Genomic DNA, 13,779 nt, shown 5'->3' with positions numbered 1-13,779 from the left:
GGTGTGTGTTGTACAGACAGAGAGAGAGATCAGGTGTGTTGTACAGACAGAGAGATCAGGTGTGTGTTGTACAGACAGAGAGATCAGGTGTGAGTTGTACAGACAGAGAGAGATCAGGTGTGTGTTGTACAGACAGAGAGATCAGGTGTGTGTTGTACAGACAGAGAGAGATCAGGTGTGTGTTGTACAGACAGAGAGAGTCTGGTGTGTGTTGTACAGACAGAGAGAGATCAGGTTGTAGATCAGGTTGTACAGACAGAGAGATCAGGTGTGGTGTACAGACAGAGAGAGATCAGTGTGTGTTGTACAGACAGATATCAGGTGTGTGTTGTACAGACAGAGAGAGATCAGGTGTGTGTCGTATGGAGAGATAGTTTGGGTGTGTGTCGTACAGACAGAGGGAGAGAGATAATGTATTAGAGGAGTGATGTGATTGGCTCCCATTTTCGGCCCTGACGACCCATCTGTTTCCACCCCCATCTGTGCGGTCACCGTGAGACGCAGGAGAGCAGTGAGATGCTTTTGGCAAGCCCTGGAGACGGGCAGTGTGGGAAACACACCCACCCCCCCCCCCAAAATAAAAAAACCCCACCATTTAATCAGGACTTAATCAGGGGTCTCCTGTCCTCCCCATGCCATGATAATGATGATGATGATGATGATGATGATGGTCGTGATGATGATGGTGATGACGATGATGAAGATGATGAAGGTGGTGGTCGGCTGGGTTTGCTAACCCGCCGCTGACACCTCGAGCAACATGAAACCATCAACAGAGATACACAATAAAAGTCTGAAATCTTACAGCTCGGGCAGCTCATTTCTGGACAGACAGCTGGAAAAGGCCAGTGAGGGTTTTTCGCTGGACGGCTCTGATTTAACTTTTAATTCATGAATTGACTGAACTGAGCAGGAAATTCAGGGCGGCTGTGTGCTTCGCTGACATCTCCTGTTGTGTGAAAAACAGTCGATTGGGATACAAAATAAAGACCATAATCAACCAACCTTTTATTTTGGGGGCTCTTCAGTTCCAGCTGTAATAGGCACAGCTGTTATTACTGTTATTATATTATTATTATTATTATTATTATTATTATTATTATTATTGTTATTATTATTCGGAGTGAGAGAACATGTTGTACCCGTGTGTCCCTGCGTTGCGGGAGCCTGGCTCTGATTGGCCGCGTCGTGCGTTTCCCTCGGCGACGGTCCGCTGCTCCAGAGCTGTTACTCAGCAGCCTCTGCTTCCCGCCGCTCCGACCGGGATTTGTTGCTTAAGCAGTTTTTCCACCGTAGCAACCGTTTCCCGGTACCTTAGCGACTGGCTTCACCGCTGATGAGCGCTGCGTTCACACCGCCACGACGGAACACGGCCGGCAGGGGAGAGGAGAGAGAGAGAGAGAGAGGAGGGGGAGAGAGAGAGAGAGAGAGAGAGAGAGAGGACGGAGAGAGAGAGAGAGAGGGGGAGAAAGAGAGAAAGAGGGAGAGAGGGGAGAGGGAGAGAGGGGGGAGAAAGAGAGGGAGGGAGAGGGAGACAGGGAGAGAGAGAAAGAGAGAGAGAGAGGGAGGGAGGAGAAAGAGGGAGAAAAGAGGGAGGAAGAGGGAGAGAGAGAGGGAGGGAGGGAGAGAGAGGGAGGGAGGGAGACAGAGGGGGAGGGAGACAGAGGGAGAGGGGAGAGAGAGGGAGGGAGGGGAGACAGAGGGAGAGGGGAGAGAGAGGAGGGGAGAGAGAGAGAGGGGAGGGAGAGAGAGAGAGGGCGAGAGGGAGAAAAAGAGAGGGAGACAGAGGGAGAGAGAGAGAGGGAGGGAGAGAGGGAGAAAGAGAGAGTGAGGAGAAGGAGAGTGAGAGGAGAGAGAGAGAGAGGAGAGGATGAGTTTCGCTGAGTAAACAAGCTCTGTGAGCTATTTTATGTTGTGTGCATGTGAGAGAGTGTGTATATATGTGCATGTTCGTGTATTTATGTGTATATTTTTGTGTGTGTATTTGTGTATGTGTGTGTGTGTGTGTGTGTGTGTGTGCGCAATTGACGTAGCTGGAAAACTGAATTCTCACACAAAGTGTGAAAGTAAACATCTGTAGCAGCAGCCTCTTAAATGTAGTATTTCTGTTTGATATTTACTTATTTATTAATTTCTTATTTATAGAGGAAACTAAATTCTCCCCCCCCCCCCCCTGCTGCTGTTTTGCATAATTCCCACTCTGTTGACGTGGTGCGCAGAATCTGGGGGTTTTGAGCGTTTGTGGCTCAGTTTGAGGTGGGGTCACGAGTTTGAGTCTCAGGTGTGGCACTGCGCTGGGCAAGGAGCTCTGTTCCCCCTGCAGTGCTGGTCCAGGCTCCATCAGGGTGGTGATGTATCAGAACATAAATGACCTTGTGAGCTCTGTACATTATCTCATCATGCATCAGCTCATCTGAGATACAGTAAGCAGAGCATTAGCGTTTCCGGCTCTGAGGAACAAGCCAATCAATCAATCGGTCAATAAATCAATGAGCCAATTAGGGCTGGGGGAGTTCATTTCAGGAAATGGACTGATAGACAGTTGGGGAAAAAAAAGACCGTTTGTTTTGTATCACGGAATGGATTTAAATTCTCTTCCTGAATTGACTTGAGTTTTGGAACTCCCCCCCCCCTGAAACAGTGTGTCTCTGTTTTTACATTTATCGCCATGCTGTCACAGGGTGCTTTTCCAAGAAAAAGAGAAAAAAACGCATCATTGAGAATGATTTAAACAGCAACTGCTGCCACGGCGACTCCCCCGACCGACTGGCTGATCGCGTGACTGTTAAACAGAATGTTTTTTTGTTGGTGTTTTGTTTTCTTTTCTTTTTACCTCCTGTAGCTAAAAGCTTTTCAGATGACTTCCTGGTTCACATGAGTTCACACACAGGGTGCGTACTTTACAGCACCTGAGTTATGCGCAGTCACCGATGCTGTTAAACACAACTCCAGAACACACACACACACACGCACACACGCACACACACAAACCCTCTCTCTATCTCTCTCTCCCGCACACACACACACACACACACACACACACACAAACCCTCTCTCTATCTCTCTCCCGCACACACACACACACACACACACAAACCCTCTCTCTCCCGCACACACACACACACACAAACCCTCTCTCTATCTCTCTCCCGCACACACACACACACACACACACACACAAACCCTCTCTCTCCCGCACACACACACACACACACACACAAACCCTCTCTCTATCTCTCTCTCCCGCACACACACACACACACACACACACAGCACACACAGGGTGTATACTTTACAACTCCTGAGTTATGCGCAGTCACCAATGCTATTAAACACGACTCCAAAACACACATACACACACTCAATCTCTTTCTCTCTGGCACGCACACATGCACGCACACAATGAATACCGGCAAAGGTCTTTCATCGAAAGGCTGTTTGTGTTTGTGTTTCTGTTTTGTACACTCTCAGAAAAAATGGCGGGAAAACTGCTGAACGATGGGGCAAATGCTTGTCACTGGGGGGCTCCCCTGCACCCCCAGCTGGTTTAATAATTCATTTGTACCTTTAAAAAAAATGTAAAAAAATTATTTCAGATTTTTAAATTTTTCTCCCAATTTGGTGGCCAATTGTACCCCGTCTGATTCAATTAGAGCTAGTATTAGATACACCCCCCATACCCCGTCCCTCAGCGGCCCGAAGGAGAGCGACACGCCTTCTTCAAGCCGTCTCGTCTCAGGCTTGTGACCGTGATTCCGAGGCGCCTGAGGTGCTTTATTGTGCGGCGATCTACTAGCCCTGCCAAGTCCCTCCCTCTGGAGCAGCGAGCCAATCATGCTGCTCCACGTGAGCCGGCCAAACTTGGCTTTATATCTGTGCCCTTATATCTGAGAGAAAAGGGGGGTGACAGAGCGTGGGATTAGATGGTGGCGCCGGTCAGTGGAGAGGCAGAACAGATCCGTTAGGGAGAACCGCAGGGTCTGTTCGGTTCTGCTGGTGTACACTGTTCATCTGCACACACTGGAGACTGGACCTGTCTCACCCCTCTGGGGTCAGCCGGGGTCAGCCGGGGTCAGCCGGGGTCAGCCGGGGTCAGCTGGGGTCAGCCGGGGTCAGCTGGGGTCAGCCGGGGTCGATGTGCGGCATGAACTCACATCTGAATGTCTGGCTCCAGTGGTTTTGCTCGGGGTCAGTGTTCAGTCACTGCCGTGAGTTTGGCTCGGAGGAAGACCAGCTGCTCGTGATTATACGATCCTGGATATTTAATTTTTGTATTATTAGTTTATTGTGTGGGGACAAACACAATTAAAGATTGATATGACTCTGAAGCAGTACCGAGCATGCAGTGTGTGTCGGACAGGACTATCTCTCCACCAGCTCCTTAATTGGACAGTGATGACTTATTTAAATTTAATGCATTTCGGATAGATAAGCGAAATTGAATCTGTATTAATTTCTTAAACACGTAATCTCGTACGGAATGCAAAGAAGTCGAGCTGCAGTTTTAATATTCGCGTTTACAAAGTCTGTCTGAGATTAAATACGTGAACTTATTATTATTCACTTTTGATGTCAGTCACCGGGGGATCCAGGTTCTTTTATCCTGTTCTTTTGAGTGGTTTTTTTTCGGTGGGAAATTCGCTCAGCTGGTATGAGTTCTGTGCGTGCTGCATCGCCTCCCGACTCCGGCTGCCAAAAAGCCTTCGAACGATTCTTATCTGCCAAAACAAGGTGCCAGGAGCTTGTGTGCGAGACGGTGAATGAAGCAAGCGGTCGCTCCGTGTTTGTGATCCTGACGGGGAGCCGCCGGAGGAAGACTCCTCACAGGCGAAGGTAAACATTTCTCTCACCGCTGGCTTCCTCGCGCCGCTGGATGTTAAGTGAGCGCGTGTGGGGAATGGGCGCGATACCTCCGTGATCAGGAGTTACTCTGGCTGTGTCACAGACAGGAACTGGAGCTGGCAACCTCCTCGTAGTTTTGAATCCAGTTGGAGTTTGCAACTATGCCACACTGCCACATTTTGAATTTCACGGATGCAAAAAGCAGACAGAGGAAAAATAACATATGGTGACAGGTGGCCTTTGTGAAAAGTATTTTTTGCAGTATTGTGATTTGATTTAATATTGTTGGAAAGGGACTGAATCCAGGAGAAGATGATGTAATGGGTTTGCATTGCCTGCTGAAAATAGACACAGCTGAAGCTAGGTTTGGAAACTGGTGCCTGGCAATTTGAAGCTGGATTTTACACCGGGGTTCAGCTGCATGGTGTGCAGTGTACAGTACAGTAATAGCTGGATTTTACACTGGGGTTCAGCTGCATGGTGTGCAGTGTGCAGTCCAGTCCGGCTGTTCGCCTCACGCTGCTGGCCTCAGCCTCTGCGTCCTGCCTGGCACGCGCCTGGGCGTGGTCCTGTTCCTCTCTGCTGTGTGGGAGTGCCGGGGGAGAAGTGAAAGTGGCCGGCTGACGTACAGCATCTGTGTTTTGAAAGTGTGACTCAGCCGTGCAGTGAGTCGTGGCAGTGAAGATGTGAGTTAAACCCCCCGAACGCGACGTACAGACCTCACACGATGATTGTTGCAGCGTGTGCGTGTTTTTTAACGGCCTTTCAACAGCGTTTGCCTAATTACTGCGCTTTTTCAGATTCAGACTCATTCGTAACTGGAACTGGAGTAGATTCTTACAGGTGGTACACTCTCAGAAATGCTGGTTCGAACAGTTCCTAAAAGGGTACAAATGCTTGTCACTGGGTACCCTATCGGTACATAAAATTGCACCCCTCCAGCAGTACATAAGTCATTTTTACCTTTTTTTTTGCGTACTCATTTGTACTCAGAGAGAACATTACTGTACTTTCAGGGTACATTTTGGAAAATGTGATCCTTGAAGAACAAGAATGTTCCTCCACTGTCTCTTTATTTCTGAGCGTGTAGAAGCTATGACCCCTCCACTCTGAAATCCGTTGGGAAACTACATTACATTTACATTTTAGTCATTTGGCAGACTCTTTTAATCCAAAGCGAGTTACAAGTGCATAGGTTCTTCCACAAGTTAAGGCAACACATCCATAACTAGTGAAATACACATGAAGTGCTGTTCTAAACATACAGTTATCATAAGTGCAATTTTTTTTGGATTAGACAAGAGGGATAGGGATATCGGAAAGGGGGGCGGGGGAAATCAGGTTAAGGTAGAGAGACTAAGGTAGAGTTTAAAAAGGTGTGTTTTTAGTCTGCGTCGAAAAAGGGGGAGGGATTCTGCTGTCCTGACAGTGGTAGGCAAGTCATTCCACCACTGAGGGACCAGAGTGGAAAACAGGCGTGAACGTGCAGCTCGACCGCCAGGTGCTCGTAATGAGGGAACCATAAGGCGACCAGAGCTGGCAGACCGGAGTAGCTGGGGGAGTAGGGAGTGATCAGGGATTGGAACATTACATTTTGCGCCCTGTTCTTCTCTTTAGACGGGGGGGCAGGTTTGCTAAGCTGACACAGTTTGCTGGCCTTTGTTTGAAGACTCAAAGCGTTCTGTCACACCTGTCTACAAACACAGTGATCGTCATTCCCGCTTTTTTTCATAACGAGCGCACAGTTTGGCGAGTTAATTCCGGTGATTGTTGAACTCGCAGGGATTCTGTGCTGATCCACAGAGACGGCGAAGACCGTCGAATCCGTCCGCTTGTGTCCTTTCTTTTCCCCGCCGTCGCTGTTGAGTCCGTTTATATTTTCTGTGATCTGCTTCCAGCCGTCACCCATCCGACCGCTATCGCCCACAGCTGCCAGCAGCAGCTGCTAACGGGCCGGCACTCACCAGCCAGCGCTACGGTGGCCTGCTGGGGACAGGACCAGTTCTCTTAAACAGCCGTTCCTCAGCCACACCGCTGCACTTCTACTGCAGAGCATGCTAACAGCAGAATGCGCTAACAGCAGAATGCGCTAACAGCACAACATGCTAACAGCAGAATGCGCTAACAGCAGAATGCGCTAACAGCACAACATGCTAACAGCAGAATGCGCTAACAGCACAACATGCTAACAGCAGAATGCGCTAACAGCACAACGTGCTAACAGCAGAATGCGCTAACAGCACAATGTGCTAACAGCAGAATGCGCTAACAGCACAACATGCTAACAGCAGAATGCGCTAACAGCAGAATGCGCTAACAGCACAATGTGCTAACAGCAGAATGCGCTAACAGCACAACATGCTAACAGCGGAATGCGCTAAAACAGCAGAGCATGCTAACAGCAAAGTGCGCTAGCAGCAGAATGCGCTGACATCCAGCCTGAAGACTGAGCTGGTCAGGCTCATTATACGTTGGTCTAGCTTGGTATGGACTGGTCAGCCTTGTAGCTTGTCTGAGCTGGTAGCTGGTCAAACCTAGCTTGACCAATGTCTGCATGCTTTTATGCATTGAGTTGCTGCCACACGATTGGCTGATTAGACATTTGCCCTCATTAGAGCTGGTATACATGTCTACCTAATAAAATGGTCACTGAGTGTATGTTCGCTAAGCCTGTAATAACGCGGGGAATATATGTGCTGTCTGTCACCCCGGCCACCGGAGATCACAACCCGACCCTGAGACCCTGTCTTTGCGGTCGACCTTTACATCCTGAATAAGGATAACCCAATTACTCTATCGCACGTGTCATCTTACAAAATGGCGGCTGATTTACAGGAAGTTCCGTGGCATTAATTTGGCCTGTCCGGCCGGCGTCTCCAATCTTCCCGGGGCGATCTAATTCCGCAGCTACGCAAACACCCAAAGAGAGACATAAACTCCCTGCTCCTCTCTCGACCCCTGAGGTAATGAAATTGCACCATGCCTTCTCTCGGAAATATAATTATACCCCCGGTAATCCCGCTTTAATGAAAAGATCAGGTACTAAAAAGGCTTTTTTTATCTCCCACTAAATTTTGATTAGTGTTTCCTTATTTGTCGGGACTCTAAGATAAATTACAGGTTGTGGTGTCTCAAGAGTGAACGGAATGAATGCCTTTTTTTTTTTTAACAGGGTGTCTGAATTATTCTCAGAGCAAATCACAAATTTAAAAAAGGCAGAATAAATCTTCAGTTGTCTCATGGGTTCAACCAAGTGCAATTATGTAAACAAAAACAAGAAAACAGCTCAAGCTAGGACTTGAAACAGCTGGTAGCTGGTTGAGGAGACCAGCTGCATTCTCAACATGGTTTGACCAGCTCAAGCTAGGTTTTCTAACCCGCAGGTCACTAGTAATATCGAGCTGAATTTTACACCAGGGTTTCCAAGCCTGCTAGACACAAATACACAGTTATTATTGTTTATTATTAACCTTTATTCATACAGGGTAAGTTGAGTGAGCACACATACTCTTTTGCAGCAACCCCAAGCAGCCCAGTTAATACTTGATCACTCTCCGTAAAAGACTCTAAGTATGTACTGCTGAACTTACATAGCATTACATTACATTACATTACATTACATTATTGGCATTTGGCAGGCGCTCTTATCCAGAGCGACATACAGTTGATTAGACTAAGCAGGAGACAATCCTCCCCTGGAGCAATGCAGGGTTAAGGGCCTTTTGCGGATCTTATTGTGGCTACACCGGGGATCGAACCACCCACCTTGCGGGTCCCAGTCAGGTACCTTAACCACTACGCTACAGGCCGACCTATCGCACATGGAGTGGTGGGTATAATGGCGTGAGGCTATGCTGGCACATTGTTGAAGCAGGCCAGGTGACGTTTATAAGCTACCCCGTTAGCGTGGGCCCCGTTAGCGTGGGCCCTGTTAGCGTCGGCCCGGTTAGCGTCGGCCCCGTTAGCGTCGGCCCCCGTTAGCGTCGGGCCCCGTTAGCGTCGGCCCCGTTAGCGTCAGCCCCGTTAGCGTCGGCCCCGTTAGCGTGGGCCCCGTTAGCGTCGGCCCCGTTAGCATCGACCCCGTTAGCGTCGGCGCACAGAGTGCTGCTGTGAAGGTTGGCAGTCGGCCGTGCTAGTTAGCGTAGCGCTGCCGAATACATCACTTCCTGTCCGTGCGGCGGACTTCCTCTCTGCCGAAGGCTCGCGGGGATCCCGTCTGTCAGGAGGAATGAACCGCCATCGATTTTATCGACGGAAATGCGCTTCAGGAGGCAGTGACCTGGCGTCTCTCCCTCTCCAGCTGTTTTGCGTTTCCCCGCTCTGCCCCGCTCTGCCCCGCTCTGCTTCCAGGCGGTGTTGTGCTCCTCTGAAAGCCCTCTACGAGCCCTCTTCTTTTATATGTTAAACAGGATTTATTTGGGGAGGTTATTCTGTCACGCCAAGTTATGGCCCCAGTGGGCCGGTTCTCATCTGCGAGCTCCTGAAGAGCCTGCAAAAAAAACAAAAACCGATGGAAAAAAATATCCATTTTTCTACACTTGGCATTATAATACAAAGTTGTTAATGCTCTGCTGGAAAAGGGTTCACGCAGAATTTGCACTTAATTAAAACTTAAATGCCACTGCGGCTCCCCGACATTAGTGAGAAGGCCGTGAGTAAAATTGCATGGTGTTGGTGATCGGTTTCTCTTTGTGGAATCACGGTTGCAGATACAGAGTGTTGGTGCCGATTGGTTTCCTGCTTCAGCCTCCCGTCGACGTCCGTAACCTCTCAGTGAACTGGGCGTGAGTAACGTCAGGATGTCTGCTCTGACATCGGCTACACATAAATTGACAGTGGAGGTACATTTTTGTTCTTCAAAGATAAAATTTCTCAGAGGTACCCTGAGAGGACAGTACTGTTCGGCTGCCGTGGTGAGCCAGGTGTGTTACCTGATTTGCCTCAGTGAGTATCTAACTGTATAAATGGATTCTTTGTAAAATAAAACAAACGCTGTTCTGCAGTCCTAATTTGTTCTGGATAGACGTGACAAATGCTTGAAATCAGATGAAATGTTCACAAAGGCCTCTTAACCTTAACACCGTTTGAAAGAACGGCAGGATTTATTTTCAACAGTGGACCACGGAGGTCTGTGTGGGGGGCTGGGGGGGGGGTGAGCGGCACAAAATGAGCCCAGGACCGTGAGCGAAGCCCCGCTCTAAAATGGAGGCCATTTCCATAGCGCACCGCCACGGCCGCCAAGTAGGAGAGCCAAATTTCCACCGATCTCCCTCCTGCCTGGCTGCAGCCGCTCCCTCTGTCACGTCTAAAAAAAGTGTCCTTTTTGTGGAGAGTGAAAATCGCCGTTGAGACGTTTACCTCAACGACGGCGTCGGGCGCGCCAAAAATGTGGGACGTCCTGAGAGTGCCAACGGGGATCGGTGTGCTGGTTCTCAACGCTGGCCGGGCACGGCTGTGTCCCCTCCTGGCAGCGCAGCGTAGCGGTTAGCTGAGTGTGCCGCTAACAGAGAGGGGGCTGCAGGTTTTAGTCGCTGGAATGAGCACAGCGATCATCAAGGTACTTGGCCCTGCGGTTCCCTCTGGGCAAATGTGCAGCATTTAGAAAGTCATCGTAAGGGCTGACTTAAAAGTCTAGAATTGTTTATTTAATGGGAAACTGAATATTTTGGCTGGTGTAAACAAATTGGGCACGTAGCTATCTGTCGTGGGGGTTAACGAAATTGAATTTGAAGGCCAGTTTCTGTTTCAGCCCAGAATTAGGACACCTGATTGTTCTTATTATAATCCAGCTCTTGATTTAATTCGTTGTTGGATTAACACAAAAACCTGTACCCACACCGGCCCAAGATTACTAGTTTACTTAGTTTGTTGACTTTATTTCCTCCCATACACAACACAACAGCGGAGACACGATGTGATCAGAACTCACACCTTGGTCCACCTTGCAACCGGCCAGACTTCTCATCTGTCCACTTTTCATCTGTCCGCGATGTGTGCTCATGGCTCAACGGCTAGGCACGGCACCTTGAGAATATCCAGCAAAAAATCAAAGGATTAACTTGAACGTATCGTTCATTAAATTTTATTAATAAAATATCTGCTCCCTTCAAACCCCAAATCCACCCCAAATCAAACCCTCTTGACCCCGAAATCGAGTCAGATCAACACTACCCCACCCCTGGTTCAGACCCAGTCTCCCCGGGTCGACCCGCTCAACATAAGGCATGCGGTCGGCCGTTTTTGGCAGTACCGCGGGTCGAGCCGTGCGGTCTGGAAACCTTCCACACACTGTCCCTTCCACACACTGTCCCTTCCACACACTGCCCCTTCCACACACTGTCCCTTCCACACACTGCCCCTTCCACACACTGTCCCTTCCACACACTGTCCCTTCCACACACTGTCCCTTCCACACACTGTCCCTTCTACACACTGTCCCTTCCACACACTGTCCCTTCTACACACTGTCCCTTCCACACACTGTCCCTTCTACACACTGTCCCTTCCACACACTGTCCCTTCTACACACTGTCCCTTCCGCACACTGTCCCTTCCTTTCTATCTCAGCTCACGGAGAGAGAATATAATTATGTTTCAGTAAAACATAATTCAAAAATATAATTCAATTTTTAAAAGTTGTTGCTACACCTCACAGTATGTGGGGCAAATGTGGGGCAAAACAACAGACACTGCGTTATGTAATATTATAGCGTAATATTTTTAAAGTACGCTGCTCTGACAGTATCCGTCATTGTGGCATTACAGTTAAAAGATAATCTACATATTTATAATGTATTGAAGTGTGTTTAATTTCTGTAAAAAATGGCTTCCCCCCCCCCACCCCCGAACCACTCCGCCATAAACCCACACAGTCCGGCCGAGAGCGCGAACAACAGCGGGATCATCTTCCCCTCTCCTCCCTCCGTGGGGGTTTTGCGGACGCTAGCGCTCGCCCTGAAAGGGGGGGAAAGACACGGTTTTATCGGTGAAAAGAGGGGAAATCGGGAGGGGGGGGGCGGAGGAGAGGGGCGCCGGGCGTCTTTGTGAACGCGCCGCGGCGGGGCGACCCGGCGTGGACCCCCCAGCGCCCCCCGGCCGGGGCGGCGAGAGGGACGCGTCAATCAAACGTGGCCCCGCATTGTTCGGGTTTCCCCTGCCCCGCGCGGGAGATCGCCGAACAAAACGCTAACGCCGCGCTGGAGCTAAACCGCCGCTGCGGATCTCACCGCAGCTCACTTTCAAACCCTGTTCCTGCACATTCCGTCTCAACTTTTACACCGATGCTGAGACTGTTTTTAGCCCAAACTGAAATAAAGGCTAAAAAAAAAGGGCTTTGGGTGCCGTAGCAACGGCCAAAATAATCAATAATCAAATTTTATTTTTCGTTGCGGAATTGCGGACCGCAGCTAGCCTTAGAACTGGTTAGCCAAAGCTCATGTTAAAACTCATTCGTCAAGGCTAGCGTTGGCTAACATTAAAAGTCATTAGTCTGCGCTAAAATCTGAACTTGTTAGCCAAAACTAACATTAAAACTCATTAGTCTATGCTAAATTTTTTACTTGTTAGCCAAAGCTATCATTAAAGCTCATTAGTCAAGGCTAACATTTTAACTTGTTAGCCAAAGCCAACATTCGGGGCCAATGCTATACTTGTGGTCTTGAGATCTTTCCCTCCTGTTAAGTATTTTTGGCTCCACAGGAGGACCACTGCAGTCTGTTAAACAAATTAATAAATACATAAATGCAGTTTATATATTGCAGGGCTGTACGCATGATGGAAGTTTTTAGGAGTCAAAGCGGCTCTCTCTTCTCTGTGTGTGTGTACTGCGTGACGTGCTCCTTTCTGGCTCCGTTCCCGTTAAGCTCGATCAAAGCTTGAGTCAGATTTCTCACGGGCTTCGGCAAAAGAATAAACAGCGAGAAACCACAGCTCAGAAATGGCGATGCTGAATTCACAACTTCTCCGCTTTCTTTCATCACAGCTTGCAAAAATAATTAGCCACGGTTTCCATATTACTTGTAAAAAAATATATATATATGTCAATAATTGATCACGTCGTGAATAGAGGAAGCGAGGGTGTTTCTCAAAGGACCTGTGAATAATTTTTTGAAAGTCTTTCGTGACTGTCTGTGTGGACGGTATGTGTCTGTATACTGCATGTGGTTTGGTCCTAAAAGATGTATATCTGTCATGTGTGTTGAGTTGGCAGATTTGGGGATTGATTCGGTCTGAATGGTGATTTGAGGGGTTGTATTCACAGTGAGGGCGGGATGTGGAGAGGGGGCTTTGGTTTTGGGTGACAATCTTAATTCATACTCTTTGATTAACAAGGTTTTATATCAAAAATATATTATTTGTGCATGATAGTCTATAGCGGTGGACCTCACTCCTGGTCCTGGAGAGCTGCAGGGTGTGCTGGCTTTTGCTGTTACTCAGAACTTGATTGATCAATTAAAGCAGTTAATTACAGTTAACCAACTCCACATGGATTCATGTTACTGATCTTAAGGCAAAAACAAAAAACAGCACACCCTGCGGCTCTCCAGGACCAGGAATGAAGATCGCTGATGTATTTATGATTTGGGTGTTGTAAGTTGTCTTTTGATTGACGAACTGTATGGTGTTAGATTTTTTGATTGATACGTTGTATGGTGTTAGATTTTTTTGATTGACGTGTTGTAAGGTGTTAGCTATTTAGATTGACGTGTTGTATGGTGTTAGATATTTTGATTAATGCGCTGCAAGATGATAGATGTTTTGATTGATGCGCTGTAAGGTGTTAGATGTTTTGATTGATGCGCTGTAAGGTGTTAGATGTTTTGATTGATGCGCTGTGTTAGATGTTTTGATTGACATGTTGTGAGGTGTTATTGGTGTTGAGTGACGTGTGTGTGAGGTGTTATTGGTGTTGAGTGACGTGTGTGTGAGGTGTTATTG

General features: G+C 48.2%; 1 protein-coding gene across 6 annotated transcripts in view; it reads left to right on the top strand.

Moving 5' to 3' along the window:
• dnmt3ab (DNA (cytosine-5-)-methyltransferase 3 alpha b) overlaps window positions 1-13,779 on the top strand; it is a 175,975-nt gene that overhangs the window by 15,010 nt on the left and 147,186 nt on the right. The window lies entirely within an intron of this gene.

Source organism: Conger conger, chromosome 5 (genome assembly GCF_963514075.1).
Source record: "Conger conger chromosome 5, fConCon1.1, whole genome shotgun sequence".
NCBI classification, from domain to species: Eukaryota; Metazoa; Chordata; class Actinopteri; order Anguilliformes; family Congridae; genus Conger; species Conger conger.
The sequence above is the reverse complement of the archived record's forward strand: the minus strand, read 5'-3'. Positions and strand labels throughout refer to the sequence as shown.